At 45.9% G+C, this 19723-nt stretch overlaps 1 protein-coding gene across 5 annotated transcripts in view; it reads left to right on the top strand.

The window, feature by feature from the left end:
- The window catches only part of LOC106629950 (uncharacterized), a 53463-nt gene extending 38391 nt beyond the window's left edge, over positions 1-15072 (top strand). For 2 of the 5 annotated variants that reach the window (XR_012581703.1, XR_012581702.1), the window contains exons 7-8: positions 10204-10403; positions 12285-15068. The gene's annotated coding sequence lies outside the window, so the exon portion shown is untranslated. Of the gene's footprint in view, positions 1-10203; positions 10404-12284 lie in introns of all 5 variants that reach the window. The other 3 variants (XR_012581704.1, XM_074547615.1, XM_074547614.1) reach the window with 3 other exon arrangements.
- The last annotated feature ends 4651 nt before the right edge of the window (positions 15073-19723 follow it).

The raw sequence follows: 19723 nt of genomic DNA, 5'->3' as shown, positions 1-19723 counted from the left end.
TTATACAGTATTTTAATAGTGAATGCTTAAAATTATTCTGGTGTTTTGTGTCCTCAGCTGTTTTTCTCTCTACTGTGGTTAGCCCTAGAGTGTGCATTGGAATGAGTAACATGCAGAGATCAGAGACTTACAACAAGCTCAGCCTAGAGTGGTTTAAGACACGTAAGTGTAGGATTTTCTGGCAGTGCCAGGGGGTCAGGGCTGCTTTATGGCCCCGTTCCACGTCAGAAGAACGGCTGAGGCGTTTCTGTGTGCTCACAGCACTGTAACAGGGTCAGCTTTCACCTGGCTGGAGCCTGCCAAGATCACCAATTGGAGTCCATTGTGCCATTGGAAAATCGTTCATTTTCATGGATAAGTCAGAATTAATGTTGTGTGGCGGTGGGAGTGCAGGTCAGTGCAGGGTCAGTGAGGCCACTCTGGGGCTGCTGGCCCTGACCTTGGCACAGACTGCCAGGGCCAGTGCTGGTGCCAAGGCACAGCTGCCAATATCTCCTATACTCTGCCGTAGTGTCAAGAAATACAAATATACAGGACTTGGGCAAACCTAAAAAAACACAAAATGCCCTTTGGCCTCTTTAACAGAGTCACATCAATGTTTCTTTCATGTAAATGTCCATGGGGCTTTGCTGCCTCCACAGTGAAGTGCATTCCAAACAGTAACTGCAATAACTAGTAAAAAGAATTATAAGGCATGGGGCAGAGCTGGGCTCCTGCTCTCCTGCAGCAGAGGCACTGCTGGCTGCAGCTCTGGAGCTTGGCACTGATGCACTTGCACTGCACAACCATCACTTTCTCAAATGGATATGTCATTTACGCTTTCCTTAATTAAAATTTCAGCTATCCCTGCCTCTGTGCACATGCCTCTGTGCACATGTGTCTGCCTGAGCGCTGCCATGTTTGGAGCTGTGTGGTGGCTGCTGTCAGAACCCAGGAATGCAGCCTCAGGAACAGAACCCTGCACAGGCAACCGTGGCAGAACCTGGGCAGTGTCTGCAGCAGCAGTTAGGAATCTGGGACTGGGAGCTGACTGTACTTGCATTCCCAGGAGGACAAATCAGGGCCTCGATTGCCAGGTTTGCAATTTTTAAAAAGCCTTTACTTTAATGAATGTGCAGCTTGAGTGTCATTGTTCTTTTTTTTGTTCTGGGTTGTTTTTCAGAAAACAAGATCAGTTTAGGAAATTTAAATCTCTGCTAAAATAGAAATTTTATCTAGAGAAGTCCCTCTGTGTGCTTCCATTCTTAGTATAAAACAAATTTATTCACTTCTGTAGTTGAAGTTGCATTACTAAAGAACATAAAGTTTCTTTAGTGTTGCTTGATGGTTTTTGTCTGGTTTAGAATGGAAATTGGGATTGTATTACCATCTTGTGGCCGTAACACTTGTCAGTTCATTTAAATTAATGTTTTAGTTTCTTATTTATTACCACAAAGTTTATTGGTTTGTTAGGAATAATACCCAGAGTTGTGGTGCTGAGAAGGTGAAGCTGCAGCGTGAGCCCACCTGGAATCCTCACTGTAGGAGAAATGCACTGGGAGCAGCCGTGGACGGGCAGGTTCACCAGCACTGCGGTGCTCGCTCCGTCTGTCAGTCTGTTTGTGTGTCTCGTGATTTTCAGCTTGCTTTTCATATCCTGATGCCTCTGAAAAGTCAGCCTTTTTCAGAAAAGTGTGGAATCTAATGAGCAGTGTGTTTGAAAACCTCAGCCATTCCCAGGACAGGTGAGTGATACAAACATGGCACAAGCAGGTGGAGATGGGCGTCTTGGAAAGAAAACATCAAAGGAATCACACAGAGGCCGGGTTGGGCCATTCACAGGGCCAGGGAGCTGGAGATGTGTGCAAAGCCACCCTGCTCTTCACTCCGTGCCCCTGAGCTTCAGTTCACAAAGAAAGCAGCTGGAAAAGTTACCCAGAAATAGATGACCTTTCAAAAGGCCTCTAACATACAATTACCTGATGTTCACTGAAGTGGTTCACGTGCTTCCCACTCTAAATGATTTTCTAGGTTCACCCATGTGTGAAAAGGGGTCTGATTTTATGGAGGAGGGCAATTGAGGAAAGAAACTTTAGAAAGGAGAAAAATATGCCAGGGAATTTTACTGGTTGTTTGCTTCAAGGGAAGAAAAGGGCAAATAGTTGCAGCCACCTCAAAGTCACCTTTTGACTTTGAACTTTAAAAGAAAGGAGCATGGGAGAGCTCTGAGGTATTGACAGCACTTGACAGAAGCTGTTCCATGGAGATAGGTAGGAAATTTAGGATCTAGTGGAGTTTGCTTTCTTAGCCAGATGACAAGTTCTTTTTTTCCCTACAGTACAACAGAATTATTACAACCCCTGTTTTCCTTACTGCCTTTTCTTTCCTTCTGCCCTGGGTCATCGGGCACAGGAGATCCTTTGGCTGTGTGGCCGGCAGTGCTCACACCAGGGCTGGCCATGTCCCCTCTGCAGAGTTCCAGCTCTGATCCTGGACAAAGCAAGCGAGTTATCTGGGCCTGCAATCTACAGTGGGCTTTAGGCAAAATATTTTTCTAAGGAAATTATTTCTATGGTTGGAACAAAGTGCCTCTGCCCTGCACCTTTCCAGTGGCAGCTGTGCCCAGGTGCACGCAGCAGCCTGGCTTCCATAGTTCAGTGTTCTCTGCACTGCCCTGACCCCCAGCAGCCCAGGGGGAAGGGGGCAGAGACCACCCCCACGTGGGAAAGGAGCAGCATTCAAAAACCCAAACGCTTCTTCAAGCCAGGGAATGGCATTCCCACGTATGATGAGAGAGCACACTGGGCAATAGAAACTATGTTTGTATGGAAGAAAATAATTTTAAATAACCTTGGAATGTAAAGATTTTCATGAACAAAAGGTAATGGCAGTCCCCTCCCCCATTCAGACAGACAAGAGCATCAATGTGGCACTTGTAGCACTGAAGCACTTTTCATTTGGTCGAGTGTCTGTTTGTGGGGAAAAAAATCCAAAGTTGAGCTTTGGATCTAAAGCATTAGACTTGCAATTCCACAAAATTTTGTGACTTTGGAAATGTTCTCTTGTTTTTCAGTATGAGCTCATGAAGCTGGAATGAAATTGTCCTTTCAGGACAAAACAAAATAGATGAAAAAAATAAATGCTCATGTCAGGTCTGGAGACCAAGGGGGTCCTGAGCCATGGTCTTTAATATATTTCTTTTCCATCAAGTTCAGGAGCAACTTTGAGCAGGATTTGCTGCAGTTGAGGGAGACAAAAAAAAAACCATATTAAAAATAAAAGAAGAACCCTGGATAAGGTTTTTCAAAAAGCCATTTATATCTTCTATAAGACATGCAGATGCAAAAGTGAATGGTGAGTCAGGAGTGCACTCGGGCACACGGTTCCAACAGCAGCTACCAGGCGCCTCTGAGTGTGGCTCTGCTGGAAGGCAGGTCAGCTGGAGCTCACAGCAGCATAACTGTGGGATGATCTGGAGCTCCTCATGCTTCTGCCTCCTCCTTTTGGAGGCCACACAGTGTGCACATGCTGTGTCCCTGGATTCATGCCTTTTCTGGCGATTTGTTTGCCTGATCCTTAAATTTCTGTGTTCATCTCCAGGGCCCAGAGCAGAGCCAGGCTGCCAGCAGTTGCTGAGCCCATGGGCAAGTGCCTTGGCCACCAGGGTGTCAGGAGTGCAGGAGCACACAGCTGCACTCCCCGTGCTCTAAGGGCAGTGTGCTGAGAGCTAACAGGGCAGAGAGACTGAAAGGTGTGAGGGTTTCTCCTGGAGCCTGCTTCAACTCTCCATGGCCCTGTTTGGGAACGGGCTGTAGTCACTGCATGCCTTTAGCTTGAACTTGCACTTCATCAGTCTGGGAGGAAGAATGGAGGAAATGTTCTGAGAGAAAATTCCATTTATGTCTTCTGCCACCTGCTAATGGCATATGTGAGCTGCTGCATGCCAGTAGCTGATGGCGAAGATAACATCAGTGTGGAGAAAATTGTGCAGTGCTGAAAATGAGACTCGTGTTCCAGATGACCCGATAGTTCAGCGCCTGCTGGGGCCAGGTGTGGGGCTCTGCTCGCCCACTCTCACACAGACACACACAGAGTGATGGCCTGCTGCAATCCCAGAAATCAGTTCTTTTAGGGCAGGCAAAAGGAGAAAAGCTGAAAAGCTTCTATTCACATCCAGCCCCAAATCAGGCTTTGCTGCATATACCTCCAGCCTAATTAGTGTGAGCCAGGACAAGGGAGGCTGACAGGAGGGAAGAGCTGTCAAAGTGCCCGGTAAAGCTGCTGGGCTGAAAACTGACATAATGGCAGAGGAGACAGTGGGCAGCGCTTCAGGAGTAAACATCCATGGACAGTAGGATCTTAGAAATATTTGAGGCACTCAACAGCAAAATCCTTGTTGCTTTTCACCCTGGTGGCACCTGGAGATTTTGCTCAGTGAGGGAATTCATGGTGTTTTGTGTGAACCAAGAGATAATTGCGAGCAACTACTTAAATAGCCTAGTTATGTTTAGAGAAGGCTGGTTCTGGGAGCAGCTAGGATCTGTGAATAAACATATTGACACAGGTGACCACCTGATCTATGCATTTGGATCTAAAAAAAGCCACTCTGCTAAGTTTGAATACCTCAAAGTAAAGCTGAGCAGACAGCAGACGCCACAGCTGTGCCTGCCCAAAGCAGCAGGGCATGGGGCTCAGCACGTCCTGCCAGCCCGAGGAGCCCTCCTGAGGGGACCAGGGCCTTAAATACCAGCCCTGAAATGCCCTGTGCACAGAGAAAGGTAAAGGGACTGGGCCCCCTAAATGGGGATGGACAAGCCCAGAGGCTTACCTTGCTTAATCCTTGGGCAAACATGCTCAGTGCCTGCTGAGTGCAGCAGCTGATCCCAGCTGTGCCAGCACTGCCCTGCACAGCTGGCTGGGGCTCCCTGGGGACCGAGGGCACCTGCTCCCAGCCTGGAGTTCCCTGGCAGTGGAGAGAGCCCCCTCCCCACCTGGGCATCCCAGGGGACAGTGGGCTTCCAGCTTGGCTGTGGCCCTTAGCAGTCAGGATTTTTGGAAGAGAAAGTCTGTGAGAGAGAAGACAAATGTGAAGCTGTTGAATGTGTTCAGCCCTTCAGCACAGGGGTTGAAGAGTTCACAGTGACAGCTGAGATAAGGCCAGGCTGCTGGTGGGCCCCAAGCTGCCCCTGCCCCGCAGTGAGCACCCAGCTGCCTCAGCCCACTGTTAACCATGGCTAGATTCAGCACAACCCAACAGCACAGAATTATAATGCCCTATGACATGGAAATGGGTCAGAAGCAAACTCTGTGTCTTTCTGTATTAACACAGGCGCCACTCCTGGCTTGGAAGGTTTCACAGCCCTGAGATTTTGCTGCTTATGACTTGAAGCAACCAGCATCACCTCAGGTTATAGGCAGAAAAATGTCATTGAACCACATTGCCTCTCTGCTAGACAAACTGCAGAAAGATAACTTGCTCCCAGAATGTCAGGATTGTCTGGCCACCTTCCAAACAATCGCTGCATTCCGTGCTTGAATGTCTATCAGTGAATTTCCAGTACAAAATGTAAACAGAGACAACTAGAAATCAACGTCTGGTGTTTCCTTTGCACCTCCCCAGAGGGGAGGGCTGTTGGCATCATATATTCAATCCCTCAGCACCAGCAGACACAGGTCAGTGACAAGACAGTTGAAAGAATAAGGCCTGAGGTCAGTAGGTGCCCGGTACAGCCACTGAAGCTGCCTGCTTCCAGGAGCTGAGGCTGCTGCTCTTGGGGAAACAGAACTCCTGCCTGAGGGTAAACATCTTCAGTTGCCATACAGAAGAACTTAAAAAGCCAACCAACAATCACCTAGCCAAGTAGAAAAATATCTAAAATCAATTTAGGGTGGAAAAATGTCAAAAATCAAGATGAGATGGACATGGCATGTCTCCTGCCTGGAATTCCTGGGAAGGTCTGTTGGTGGCATGCCTGGCCATTAGTGCTGGTTGGACACAGGGCCAGGACACCCAGCAGCCTGATCCCCATCCTTCCTGTGGCTGAAGGAGATGCAGGTGAAGCCTGGTTGGGGCGACTGCCAGCTGCTAGGAAAGATCACTTATGCCCACAGGTCACTTCCCCAGCAAGGTGCACTCGTTCCAGGAGTGTTAGAGCCCTCCCCAGTGGCGTGGGCCCTCCAGGGGGCTGAGAAAACCCTTGGAGCAAATAAGGTGAATGGCACCAGACTTTCTGGGGAATCCATTGTGGTGAATGTTGCCGACCCGTAATTCAGAGCTGCTCTTTGCAGCGAGCCAGTGCGGGCAGGCAGAGCAGCGTTCACATCAGGATGGTGCAGGTCCCTCTGCTGTGCTGCAGCTGAAGCCCCTAACATGGAGAAAGAGAGCCTCAGTTGCAGGGCTGAGCAGGCAGGGTCAGATCCTGCCACAGTTTGGACTCACAACTAGACACACTCCCTGCTTTTCAAGTTGTAGATCTTAAGCTTTTTGCATTTCAGCTCTGCAAATGCTCATCAGTGGTTTAGACACTTTTCATCTGTTAAACTTCTTGGGTTTATCCATGCTCCATCCAGAGTTCCATCCATTAAACTCTATTTTTACTGCCTTTTCTCACTTTAAGGGGAGGAGGTCACCTTCAGAGAGGCTGGTTCAGAGAACAGTGGGAGTAGCCATGGAGTGCCCTGTCTAGTGAAGTCTCAAATTAAAGAGAAGATGGCTCTGAAAAGCATGATAAAGTCTTTGAAAATTAAGATAATACTAGTGCAGGCCCAAACCTGCTGCTAGTGTGAGATTCAGAAGTGTTGCTGCTAAACAGCAGTTCCATGCCAGGAACCTGCAGCAGCTGCTATGGATGCAGATCCATCCTTCAGCTGATCCTACAGCATGGGTTCTGGACTCCTCCAGTTCTTGGACTCCTTCACCTCTGCATCACCAGGATTTCTTCAGCATGGTCATTAACAGCTCACACATAGCTGCCACACCTTGCAGCACACGCCTCTGCATTCCTCACCCTGCTCCAAGACATGCTTTGTTCATGGACTCAGCTCTCAGGGCTCCCACTCACCCTGTGATTCACATGGCATCAGGTTATATGAAGTGCTGGCAAGTTGTGGTCATGATGGGTTTAGCCCCAGCCCTGTCCTTGACAGAACAGATCCTGTCACCTAACCAGTACTTTTGGGACGTATTTTACAATTTGTATAAAGAAAAAATGTACTGGAAATACTTATCTGTAGTGAGAATCTTTGGACCTCAGTACACATAGAAATCCAGCAATGTCCGTTGTTTGACATGCTTTTGTCTGTTCTATAATCTGTGACCAGAGTTCAGCAGCTTTCTCCCAGCCTGTGCTCAGCTTTTAAAGCTTTTCCTGCTGTGTCTCACATTTGCCAAGCCTCCAGTCCCCAGGGATGCAGTGCCTGGGGGGAGCTCTGGTGGGACGAGCTCGAGCCCCTCACCCTGGAGGGTGCCTGCACTCTGAAGCTGCCACAGGCCAGATGGAAAATGGTCCCATCTCCCCCTTTCTCGTGGATGTTCTTACACAGCACAGCAAATCAAAACCTCAGACCAGCACAACTCTTATTGTTGCTTGTTCTGCAGTCTGGAGGGAAAAAAGGAGTCCCAGCTGCTATTTTCCACATGAGTGGGAACCAGTAGTGGTTGGCAGACCAATGGCTGGTTTCTAGACTTGCCAAGGGAAATATCTGAGTCCTTGCTGAATATTAAAAATCTTGGCTTAGGCTGATTTCATTTTCCATTTTTTTTATTCTACCTTCAAATTTTATTTCTTTATTTTCAGTTTAATCCTTTTTTTTTAAGGTTTACACAGCATCATCTGCTTCTCCGATAGCTCTGTCCTTTAGCTAGACTTATGAGCTGCACTTTAAAAGTGGACACTGTGATCATCACAAAAATCCCTCCTTCCGGTATTTTTGCTAGCATCAGTCCCCAGAACATGGGCCTTAATGAAGGGAACATATTCCCTCCTGATGTGCCAGACGAAAGTTCATGGCTTTGTCTTGCTGAAAATGAAGTCTTGATTATTCATGCAGTTCCCAATTAGTCATTCCACACCCTTGAATTATTTCTGACAGATGTGAAATGCCTTGTGCTGAATTCCTACTCCAAGGAACCTTCTGCATGACTGGTTTATCAGTGTATGCAAGCAGACTCATGATTTACAGTGCTTCATCATCGTGGCATGTGTAACACTGAACACGATGACTAGGGAAACCAGACCCACCTATTTTTGGTCATAGGTTCAGAGCCTCCAAAATCTGCCAGCAGCTGCACAAGGGGCGCTCACACAGGGCTGGTGTGTGCACAGGGAAAGCCAGTTTACACTGAGGATCTCAAGAACGGATTGTCTGAGGGCCTATGAACTCACTCTCAGGGGTGATATGGACACAAGTGCTAACCTGAAGGCCCATCTCTGTCACTTGTCACTTTCTGGCTTTGTCTCTGCTGCCAGGAGTGCTTTTCCCACTGGCTGTGCTCAGCTGAGGCGCGGGTCAGGCGTGTTTGCTGTCCCTGAGCGCGCCCTGGGCACCGGAGCTGCCCAGCAGGGAGGGGATGCCCAGCCTGGTGCCCTCCCTGCTGCTGGGCAGCCCAGGCAGCCATCCCTGCTGGCACTGGAAGGGCTGACCCGCTCTCACTGCTGCATTTCAGCAGCGTTCCTGAGCAGGTGGCCAGGCCTGGCTCCATATGAGGTTAAAGACATTACCTATGCAATGGGAGATTTTAGGCTGGGATTCCACATTTTTCTCCTGCAGAAGTCTCTGTCACTGCAAAACAAAATAATAGCACCCAAAGCCATGTTAAGTCATTGTAGTGATTCCAAAATCCACGATTCCTCTGGCAATTAAAAAAGCTCCAAGCTCGCTCGAGGTCTTACAACTGTGAATTTTGTATTTGCAGTTGTGAAACTCCCCTCTTCTCTTTATCCACAGATGGTCATGATGATGTGTTATTGTTCCATAATGAATCATTTTTGTGTCATGTTTGTCTTGGTTTGGGGATTTAAATTGCATGCCTCACTGAAGGGAATCTGTAATTGAGATACAAATCTAAGCACCTGTGAAAGACTCCAAGTTTTGTGTACATGCCTAAGTATAAATTTTTAAATGTATGTTTTACTACTTTAAAGGCATCTACACAGGATGTCAGTGGAGGTTGATCTGTCATCACTCTGTCTTGTCAGCAGACCCACTGGGTTCTGACAGCTGAACAGAGGCCATTAATTAAAACTGCCAGGTTTTGTCAGGCCCTTGACATGCTCCCTAGATAATTCAGTCTTAGGCATTTCAAGCGTTTGCAGCAGGAACAAGACCAAATCTTTCAATCTCCCTGCTCCATTCTGTGCCTCTCTTTCCAAGAAAGAGGATTTATTCCTGCAGCAATAACCCTTTGCATTTTGAAGCGAGGGTGTTGGTGTAACTTGGTTCTGCATTGAGAAGTGCCGGGGTTTGTGATGACTCCTCAGAGGGAAGCTCTGCAAAGGTTGTGGCAGTGACTCCCCACCCTCAGGAAGGTTACAGCGGATAATGCCACAAGTTTTGCAGGAATAAAGAGCTTTTTCTTACTGTTCTAAGAAGGTTCTTTGCTAGAATAAGCAAACAAGAATTGGACCTGACTTCAGGTCCCTCTGCTCCCACAGCTATCCTCACTGGAGCTGCAACTGCTCCTGGGGAGATATGGCTCTCAGCCAGTCATCCTTAAAGGAGAAGTGTTAGTTTTGCATGTAACTGTGACCTATTTTTAAATTTTTGCTATATATACACATTTACTCTTTATAACAGATCCATGGACTCTTTGGAGTGCATATGATGGAGAGCCAGTGGTCAGCCCTTAGAGTCATGTTTAGAAAACACCACCTTTGTTTGTTTTACATGTTTATAATTGTCTCTGGCTATATTATAATTTCTGAATTTCCCCAGTAGCTTTCAAAGTAATGTTGGTTTGTCTTGATAGTTACACTGCTAAAAAGCACTTAAAACGTCAAATACAAGAACAGTTGTTTGCTTCTTCTGGCTACTACAACCTACCAGAGATGTAAATCATGACCCATATTGCTACAGCTTCTGAAATCAAAGTAAAGCCAAATAATGCATAGCCCAGCATAGACATATTCCCTAATGACACAGAAGTGTGGTGCTCCAGCCCCCCATTTTGTGGGAGAAAAGGAGCATATATGATAAGAGTTGAGTGCCAACTTCTCACTTCCTCAGCAGTGACTGCAATTTGTGTGGGACAATCTGCTCCTTGCACGCGTTGCTCAGAGGCGGATCCTGTTCAGAAACCCCTTCTCTGCCCCCGTGGAGCAGAGGGCCATGGCACCTTCACATGGAACCATGCTCAACTGGAATGTCACAGATTTGCCTCTGGGGCCAACCTGAGCTGCAGCAGAGCATGGAGAAGACAGTTTCAGGTAAGACAGCGGATGCACTTTGCACACTCGTGAGGGTTGCTGACAGCAGACTTCCATGGGGAAGTCACACCAGTAATGAATGTTCCAAAGGGAATTGGGGCTCCCACGCCTGCAGGGAGGCAGCCATGGAGGCAGGTATCTGGTGTCTCAATGTTCAGAGGATTTCCCCACAGCTCACCTGGGCTCAGGTGGTGGGCTTAGAGACTCCGTGCCCATCTCACTGCAGCCTCTGGGCATTGCCTGCACAAACTAACACAGCAGCCAGGTCCCTTCCCATGGCCTGCCCAGGGAATGAGGGACTCTGGGCCTCCCTGGGCCATCTCTGCCCTCAGTCAGCCTGCCTGAGGAGTTTGCTTTGTGCTGCATGGAGCGGTGCCGTCTCGCAGGAGCACTGCACGGAGCAGGTGAGGAGTAAGCATAATGCTGAATTACAAGGTGCTGTGAGTAAGAGCATCTGCCAACGTCAGCAGATACATGAGGTCAGCAAGTTTGCATTCCTTCAGGTCAGAGAACAGAACAAGTGGATCTTATCCCCATGGCAGTGCCCCCACTCTGCTCTGCAGGAAGGGACAGGGAGCAAACGGAGGGAACAAACAGGCACGGGCAGCCTCCAGGTGAGAATGCACAGGAGAGCAAGCACACTGTTTTCCCACAGCACGAACAGCCAGGCTCGCAGCATGTACTGCCAAAACCATAAATGTTCCCTTGGGAAACCAGACTGCGTTTATGAGGGACTGTGAGATCTGGTGTCTGCTCACCTGGGGACGTGAGGGAGGTATTCTCTTTAAAGTGATGGATCCAGTCTGGTGTCCAACCCTGCCACGCCATCAGGGAGAGGACAGCATAACAGAGGAATCGCATTTTCCTTCTCCTCACTTGTTATTCTGTGTGGTCATGTATTAATTCTTAAACTCAACTCTTTTAATTATTTTTATAACCCTTACTAAGGTCGCTCTGAATATTACTGTAATCCTTATAAATACAAAACCCCCTTTCTCTAGAAATTTTAGCCATCCAGCTAACATGCCCTATGACTTTGAAATTAGTACAGAGAATTTATCAACAGGATTTAAAACTAAATTAAATTTAGGATGAAAGCTATACCTTACAACCTCAAGACTTATAAATTCAGTCTTTTCCAAGATATAAGTGCATGTCCCCAAAATGAATATAATTCTGAAAATTTCTTATGTTGTCAGACAGAACCAGACAGTTTTAGAGGCATACATATGTGTGCAAAGAAAAGTTATGGTTACAAAGGCACATCCTGGATTACAGAAAACAAATGTCATATCATACAGAGATTTCCATAAGGGTGGGAATTGCTCAGGATTGGCATGGGTCAAGCATAACTTTAAATGCTATTCCTTGGGCAATATCCAAAGGATCAGACTCTATATTGAACACCTTTGCTCACTGTAAACTACTCAGTATCTAGATAAGTGCTGAATACATAAATAGATTTTTATGTTGATGGCAAACCCAAACACCTACAGGTGACTGCAGCTATTGGGTATCAAAGATAGAAGTCAGTTTCTGAAGACCTACTTGGATAACACAATTATACTTTTTGATGCATAAAACTTGACTAGGGCTCTGGGAATTAGCAACATAAAAATAATGTCAGTGATGAATTTAAAATGTTGCCCAAACACGGAATTATAAGGAAGCCTTGGGAGAGGTCTTGTGGTGAGCTTGGATCTTTCCATAGTTTTTAATTCTGACTATTAGATTTTTCATAATCTCCAGAGGTTACTTGGCAACTGCTGTGGGCTATTGGATGGCCCATGTGGGCAGCACAGGGCAGGACCCCACAGGACCCCACAGCTGCACGTGGGGCATCCTGGCTCTGCCCATGCTGCTCCTATTTTATAACTGCAGATCTCAAACAATGAACAATGCTTGATAGTCATCGACCTGATTTCAGAAATGGAGTAACTGTGATGCAATGAGATGAAGAAACTCACTCGATACCATTGAATCAATTGATGTCCATGCAAGGATTAGACACATTTCCTCATTCTTGGTGCCATTTGTAACTTACCACAAAAGAACACTAAACCCAGTTCTTATGGCCATTCTCCATGCTTCAACAGACCATGGCATCAAAGGACTAAGCAATAAATCTTCACTCTTCACTTCTCTCAGTTTGTTTTTTTTTAAGAATGACTGTTATGAGAGAAAAAAAGCCTTCAGCAGCTGCAGGAAAGAGGCCTCACAGTGCATTCTTTCACCATGTAGTTCCTCTCACATTCTGCCTTTCTGTTCCCTCACTGTGCTCCTGAAGAGCCCTGAGTCCAACCAAGCATTAATGCCTGCAGTGACATTGCTATGGATCAGATTCTATCACTTTCATCATTAAACCCTTTTGTTAGTGTGAACCAGCATTCTGCCTAGTGTGATTGCTTATTGACCAGAACGTCGCTGCTGTACAGTACCCAGCTTTGGATTTGCAGATCTCCAAATGTCTTAATGTACCATGTGCTACTCCCTACAAACATGACGTTAAAAAAGAGGGATTGTCCTGAAGTCATGATCCTACCAGAAGCACCCTGTGAGAGGGCCCGTGCCAGTGACCCCTGCAGCAGAGCGTGCCCACGTGGAACAAGGGCCAGCAGGCATTACCAGGCTGTGGGGTTCATTTTAGTATTTCAGCAAGAGGAGTCTGAAAAGTGTTAAGTCTCATGATTTACAAAGTGAAATCAGAGTTACAGGGATCCTACCTGTGTGCAACTGTCAATGAGTCATAGGAGGCAGCAATCCACAGTCCATATTCCACAGGGAAAAGCCATATGGACTTGTCACTTGGGGTTCTTTGTGCAGAAGGCAGGTCCCTGTCAGGTTCCTGTCCCTGGCTCTATTTCACATCCCCCAGCTTGTCTTTGGGAGCAAAATCGCAGGCCTACCCAGTTGTACCTAAACTGATTTCAGTTGGTGTGGCCTCGGTGGCACTGCGGTGTCAGACCCTGCCCGAGCGTGGCTCTGGCTCGCAGCCCTGCAGGGGCTGTGCTGGAGAGCTCTGATCAGAGCTCCGGGAGCCCACCCACCACCCTCCCAGGGCTTACTCTGAGCCCAGCACCTGCCTGCTGCCACAGGAGTGAGACAGCAATTCTGATAGGGGAAGATATAAACAGAAATGTGGGAGGGAACTGAAAGCATCTCTCTTCTCCTTGCACAACTTCAGCTCCAGCTTTCCAAGTTTCTGCTGTTCATCACCTCTTCTACATGCAGAGCAGTACCTTGTTTCCCTTGTCTGAGAAACACCATGAAGTACAGGCTTGAAAATCCTTTAGTTATTTAACACTCAAAAGCACTTTTTCACCCCATATCCTACATGGTACCAATTCATCTGCAAAAACACAGATACAGAAACAACAGGGTAGTGCACTGTGCATCATACACTGCAAGATATGCTCAAGAGAGATTACACAGGGCACTGCTCAGTGTTCACAGGACTAGGCAGGAGATCAAGAAACCTTCGATTTTAATTTGGGCACTGACTTGCTCTGAAGTTTTGAGTAAAGGGGAATAATTTCCAATTTAGGTTTCAGTTTTACTGTCTGAAAAAAACTAGGAGGTATTATTTATAAAGCTTGGAGAACTTCCACAAAATTTGCCTAAATTCCACCTGTTAATTACATTTCAACAGAAGCTGAGACGTGTCTGTGTACCCTTCACAGAAGCAGCACTCCAGAAACAGGTCATGGTACAGAAGAGATGGCATATTTCGTTTAACAATGGGGTGTTTAAGGTCTGGTTCTGCAAAGTACACTGGAAGAAAACAGGTATTTCCTTATGCATCATGCCCTAGGAAAAGATATTTAAATATGTCTGTGTTCTTAAAAAGAGAAATTTCAAATAAATTCTGTATGTACTGGCATGCTACTATGAACAGCATGCCTGCATGCAGAAATTTCACTTTTAAAAAACCACCCCCTTTCTGCTGCTTGTGTGTACATTGGTATTACTCAACCTTCAGGTTCTTACAAAGCTCACTGTGAGCCTTCCCACATGCTAAATCTATCCTACTAGGTATTTACTCACCATTATAAAAGTCTTTTACCCCATGAATAAACACAGAAATATTTGCCCAGGTTAACTGTGATATTGGGCTATGTAGAATAAAACTGCACTGTTCTGTATTTCAGCACCCTGCTTCCACAGAATTTTTCGTTCTCTGGCTTGTTCTATGTGCAGTCCCAAAGGCCTGGCTGGCGAGCCCCTGTGCTGGGCAGGCTGCCCCTGAGTGCCAGCCCTGCCCGAGGAGCACAGAGCGGGCACAGCTGCAGGAGCTGCTGGCCACAGTCCCGCTCGGCCGGGTGGAGAGGGCAGGCACATGTCCACCCAGCCTCCATCCTTTCCTCCAGCAGACCTGCACACAGCTCTCACCGTGCGCCCACCTGGCTTGCACTGGCTCAGCCCTGCCAGCGTTCCATCGGTGCTGACAGGGAGGGCTGCTGGGGACGGGCCACACGTGTCACAGCACACAGCCCACGGCAGAACATGGGCTCTGTCACACCGTGTGCCCGCCCCGGCAGCACTGTGCCACCTCTGTCACCCACGGGCACTGCCACCCTGCTGCTGACCCTGCCCTTGGCACAGGGCACTGTCACTTCACTGCTGACCCTGCCCTTGGCACAGGGCAATGTCACCTCACTGCTGACCCTGCCTTCACCCACAGGCACTGTCACCTCACTGCTGACCCTGCCCATGGCATGGGGCACTGTCACCCAACTGCTGACCCTGCCCTCACCCACGGGGCAATGTCACCCAGCTGCTGACCCTGCCCATGGCACGGGGCAATGTCACCCAACTGCTGACCCTGCCCATGGCACAGGGCAATGTCACCCAACTGCTGACCCTGCCCATGGCTGGGTGCTGGAGAAGCCTTGGTGTTGCGTGAGCAGTGCACCCCTGGTGCCACAGGCAGCGCAGGCACAGACTGATCCTGACCCCACTGCCGGTCTGTGCTCCTGCTGGCCAGCTGCCCTGGCTTTGGCACAGGTCAGTGCCACTGATTCGGGCACCACCACCAGGTTTCCCCTGAGATAAAGCCAAAGCCCAGTGTGCTGTTCCTGTGTCTGGTTTGTATGTGCTGCACTTTGCGCCGGTCCCTCCCCACCCTGACCTGGCAGCTGCAGAGCAACACCTGAACCTCCACGAGTTCCCTTCAGGCGCTGTCAGGTTCATGCAAACTACAGCAAGTGTGACTGTGGTTGGACAAACACCCAACAATCCCCCTCTCCTTGTTTTGGAGGGAGTCTCTATGTCCTGACTAGTCCCCACAGAGACCACAGCTCCTCTTCTTCCAGACAATTCCATGTCGAGAGTTTTTAATGACTTTCAGATGTCTTAACAGAATACAAGCCCCTGAAGAGAAAATTCCTAGTCTTAACTTGCAGAATTTAGGAGCTGATTTTTATCCATATGGAATTATTTATAGTGCAACTGAGGAAAATAATCCTCCAAAGGATGATGCTGAGTATATCACCTCTTTGCAATGCATTACTAAAGAGTTCCCACACCATTTAACACCTACAGGACAATTCCACTCATCAAAATTCTCATGGAGAATCTGTTAGGGCTTGCCATGAAACAGGTAATTACTTTGGGAATCCTAGTAGTGTAATTTAATTATTGTGGTATTTTTCATTTAACCCAGTAGTTTGTATCACTTCCATCAGTTTACTCTGACAAATGTCAGAACATTCACTTCCCCAAATGTTCTGTTTTCCCTTTTTTCTCAGGCTCCAAAACCTGACTTCTGAAAATGGTTTGAATTTGCAAACCCGATACACACTGAGATCACTTCTTCAGCATTAATGAAGGACAAGTTATGCCTTTTAATCATGTTTATAATGGAAATGCTCAATTATAAAATAATAATAACAATACGAAATGCAGGTTCTCATAAACAACTGTTATTTGTCTACCCCAAACACTTTCAATTGTGCTTAGCAAGCTCTCCGTTTCTGATGATTCTATTTTTAGTGGATTTCAGCAGAACTACTCATATAAGATTTAAAACAAAATTAACAGCAGAAAAGCAGAGATTTACATGAAGAGAATTTAGGTTTATATTCAACACATCATTTTAGTGTCTGACAGCAGGAGTATTTCAGTAGACGCAGTCACAAACGTTGATAGTAGCTGTACAGTTGGATGAGAAAAGCAAGAATTAGCCACAGAAGTAGTATTTTTTTGGTATGTATATTGCATACAGATTCCACGTGGAGACAGGGAATCCATCAATCCACTATCTGCTACAAACCCCACATTTCTGCTTTTGTAGCAAAGTTAGAGCTAGTCCAGACCGTAAGTTTTCTGAAGCATGTTTATGCAGAAAAGGCCAGGGAACCAGTTTTGGCTGACTGCTGTCTCATGTCCTACATGATGTGGCAGCAATAGAGCTGTCAAAAATTGCTCAGAACTTAAATATGTACATGTTTCCCCACACCTTTATTTATCCAGCTCTGATCTCTGCTTTTGAATTCCTGCTTAGCAGGAAAAGGGGAAAGAGGGCATTGCACTTCTGGAAGTGAAATGTGAGGGGTGCAGGCACACATTGCCCCTGGAACCCGAGCATCCCACGGACCCAGGCAGTGGCTCCTTAGCACAGACACCACCCCTCCAAACAACCAGGACTCCCTGGGAGCTCCATTTAAATAGGCCATCGAAACATCATTATTATGGAGTTGCAATGGCTTTAATGTCCACTCTGTAGACAAGCATTACATAAGTCCTCTAGGAACTCAGTCCTGAAAATGGATTTATAACTACAGATCAAATTGTGCCACATAGTACTTATTTAAAATATCTGACAAGCTCTCTGAAGTTTGTCTATGTTCCCTTTTTTGCGTAGACAACATATTAAAAACAAATGCCCTGTCATTATTCATGCTTTTAACACTGAGATGTAATTGATAAAGCTGGTGAAAAGTCTGAAGAATCGTTTATATACAAAGCAAAGTGATTACTTACTGTTCAAAGCTGAAGTTTTCAAGAAAATGAGCAACCTAGATTCTAGGAAATCCAGCCATGAATTATTGAAAAGTCCATTAAAATAAAACCATGCCAAACAGAAATATTTCAGACACACCAAGTCTATCAAAGAGATGTGGATTTTCTCCAGTATTGATATCACACTTTACTTAATATGAGTTTGAAATAAATGAGAGAGTATGCTGCTGAACGCCACATGAGCTCTCTGAAACCGTTCACATTTCTCTCTTTACTAGGTTAAATGAAACCTGATCTGGATTCCACTTGATCATAAGACTGGAATGCTGAAAATGCTGTAATCTATTTATACATCAAATTGAAGAAACATGCAATGTCTTTAAATTTCACTGCATTCCAGTGTATTAGCTAAACAGCAACAATTTACAAACTGTTTCACATTCAAACTGAGAAAAAGACAGACCAATGTAACTTATTTATCCTAAAGCCAGGATTGATTTCCTGGCTTTAAAACTGTGGCCCAAACCCAGGTCTGCTCTGTGCCTTCCCTAAAAGCCTTGCAGCAGTAATTCATCATTAGTGCCAAAACATGGTAGTTGCCTTATGATGACTTCCAAATCCACAGTTCTTTTTTAGCATCAAGAACAATCCCAAACTACAATCCCAAACTGGATTTGCAGCTCAGATTTTGTCCATACTTCTCTTCCCTCTGCCTCTAAACCACAAATGGTTCAAAATGCAGCAGACAGCAAGGCTGAGAACAACTGTGGTAAATAAGAGCAGCCAAATCCCACAGATGAAATCCACACAGGGGCTTATTCAGCCCAGGAGGTATTGGCAGCCACCCATCCACCAAGAGACCACCTCAGGCGCCCCATTGGAACGGCAGTCTCCACAGAATGCTGTCGTTTCCCTCAGTTATTTACAGAATAATTTACAGAACAGCGGTGTTTGACCCATCATTCTGACTAGAGGATTCAAACACCACAGCTGTGTGCAGCACAAGATCTTCTGAAAAAGTAAAGGTGCCCATCATGAAGAAGAGATTAATATGCTAAAGGCCTGTCTGTTGATCTGTACAAATGTACATTCTAGATTTTAACATCTCTCAGTAAAGAAAGACACACCTGCCACTGACATTTGATGGGTTTTGCCACTGACTTGGAAGGGGTCAGGATCAGGCAAAAACTGCTGATGGTATTTCATAACACCTATTCATTTCTACTTGCCCTTTCAATGATTTTCAATGTGTGAAACAGTGTCCATCTTTCTCACTTGTCATTTCTTTGGGTGTTTTTCATTAGTTGTTGGATTTAGTGCTTATTATTTCCCATGTAGAAGACTATGAACACTACAAAGACAAAAAGAGCAATTTTTTTTAGAGTCAGGGGAGAGGAAAATTCTGTGCTCTCTGTCACATGAAACTTTAGGAGCCTGAAGCTAAATACTGCAGTACTATTCATGGTTCTCTGGATAGTTAGTGGCCTTTATAAATGCAAAAATCCCACTTAGACATTCAAATAACTGATTTGCCATTTTCTGTGCCCTTCTTCCCTCCAGCAGTCTGTAACCTGGTATTTGTCTTCTAGGTCTTGTGTCTTACAGCTTGAAATTCAAAAGAACTTGAAATTCAAATTACAATTGCATCTCAGTTGGGATTGAGACTATTTGGGCTACTTTAGAGGAATCTTTAAAACAATAATAATTTGAGTCAATGTCTTACTGTCTAGAACCACGAGTTTCATAAAAAGGAAAATGTACAGTTTACAGTAAGGAATTTCTATACTACTGTTTATTTTAATATTTATAATGGTAATGCAGGATTTGATATGGGTCATCAGAAACAGAGTGCTCTCTTAGAATATCCAGTTTTTAGTAACTCCTAAATTTCTCCTCAGATTTGAAAAGACCCTAGGGAAAAATAAACTGCTTGTCACTTGCTCATTACTATGCCAGTATGTTACTATTGCTAAGACAGTATCGCATGGCCTGACTAAAATTTAGGTCTCAGTACTCAACACACAAAAGAATGGTAAGTGGAGTCCTCAACAGTTCTCTGTATCTGCAGATAAGGCAGATGATAGATGAGAGAGAAAAAAATGAAGATCAAAGAATGAAAAATAACTTGTACAAAGCCATACTGCAGATCAATACCAACTGAGGGGTGAGACTGAAGTTAAAATCAATCCCCTAAATGTTTCCTACTGACTTCCCCTCAAACAGTCTCAGCCTGGACTCCTGACCCTGGAGTAGAGGCCCTTTTTGTTAGATCAATGGCATCCTCAGGCTAGATTTTAGTCTCTAACAGTAATCACCTAATGTTATTAAAGGCTGAGATATCTGAACCCATGCGCTCTGGA

This window comes from Zonotrichia albicollis, chromosome 9 (genome assembly GCF_047830755.1).
Source record: "Zonotrichia albicollis isolate bZonAlb1 chromosome 9, bZonAlb1.hap1, whole genome shotgun sequence".
Lineage (NCBI taxonomy): Eukaryota > Metazoa > Chordata > Aves > Passeriformes > Passerellidae > Zonotrichia > Zonotrichia albicollis.
Note: the sequence above shows the minus strand (reverse complement) of the source record. Positions and strands in the feature narration are given on the sequence as shown.